A 1,420-nucleotide genomic window follows, 5' to 3' on the forward strand; every position below is an offset into this window, starting at 1 on the left:
GGTTGCTTCCATGTCCTGGCCACCGTGAATAGTGCTGCTATGAACATCGGTGTGCAAATATCTTTTCGGATATGAGTTTTCCAAGTCTTTGGGGTAAATAGCCAATAGATGGATGGCTGGATCATATGGTAGATCAATTCCTAGTTTTCTGAGGAAGCTCCATACCGTTTTCTACAGTGTCTATACCAATTTGCAGTCCCACCAGCAGTGTATGAGGGTTCCTTTTTCTCTACATCCTCTCCGGTATTTATTACTTGTCCTGTCGATTATAGTTATTCTAACAGGTGTGAGATGGTCTCATTATAGTTTTGATTTGCGTTTCCCAATAGCTATTGACGCTGAGCATCTTAAGTATTTGTTGGCCATTTGTATGTCCTCTAGGGAGAAACGTCTGTTCAGGTCCTCTGCCCATTATTTTAGTTTTTACACCTACAGCACCTGGTCTTCCCAGGTGGTCTCCCATCCAAGTACTAACCAGGCCCGACCCTGCTTAGCTTCCGAGATCGGATGGGATCGGGCGTGTTCAGGGTGGCGTGGCCATAGGGTCTGCCCATTTTTTGATTGGATCGTTTTCAACGAGTTTTTGTAGGTCTATCCATTTTCGTTTTTCTTGGGCACACGTCTAACATTGCTGAGTCACAAGGTAACTCTCTACCGTTTCCCAAAGTGGCTGCAACCATTTTGCAGTCCCCCCAGGACCGCGAGGGCCCCGTCCCTCCACCTCTGCAGCCCTGGTGGTCTCGCGGCCGGTGGCTGGGACGCGGAGCCCTCCCCGGGTCCCTCCACCTCCTCCCTGATACTACTGTCTGCCATTTTCTTAGTCACTCCAGTGGGCGCGAGGTGTCATTTTTTTGTGTTCTTTTGCAGTGTGGGCAACTTCGTGACATCGGGTGAGTCGATTTTTCCACTTACTTTCTCTCTGAGCAGTTTGAAAGCTGCATCCTGTGCTCTGTTCGATGTTTGTAGCCCGACAGCCAGGTAAAGGAGGACTCGGCTGAAATGACCCTTGCTGGGGAGCATCTGGTCTCTGGTGTCTTTACTGAGATTTCTAAATGTCCCGAGCAGCGTCTCCCCTGGTCGGAAGGTGGGTCCGACAAGCCCCAGGGGCGCCCTCGGCTGTGGGCCTCCCTCTGGTTCCGCCTCGACGCCCCACACCCGAGAACCAGCGCTGGCCACTGCTGGCCTCTCACCCGTCTTCCCAGCAGCCTTTTCGGTTCCCTGCGATAACAGGGTGAAGCCGGGGCCACCCCCTTCTCCCAGGGAGTGGTTCTCCTGCAGGTGACGGCACCTGGGTTCTGTGACTCGCCAGGACCATTCGCAGGAGTAGCTCTGCACACCTGAGCAACTTTCTTACCTTTTCGGGGATGTTTTTGACACTCGTCTATTTGTGTGCTTCATGTTTCCTGTTTGACGGGAAGGA

At 52.2% G+C, this 1,420-nt stretch overlaps 1 non-coding gene across 1 annotated transcript; it reads right to left on the reverse strand.

The window, feature by feature from the left end:
- Positions 1 to 426: 426 nt before the first annotated feature.
- Positions 427 to 545, reverse strand: LOC111733725. The gene has a single exon (XR_002778141.1). It is a non-coding gene; the product is annotated as a 5S ribosomal RNA (ribosomal RNA).
- Between the last annotated feature and the right edge of the window lie 875 nt (positions 546 to 1,420).

Source organism: Pteropus vampyrus, unplaced genomic scaffold (genome assembly GCF_000151845.1).
Source record: "Pteropus vampyrus isolate Shadow unplaced genomic scaffold, Pvam_2.0 Scaffold625, whole genome shotgun sequence".
Taxonomy (NCBI): Eukaryota; Metazoa; Chordata; class Mammalia; order Chiroptera; family Pteropodidae; genus Pteropus; species Pteropus vampyrus.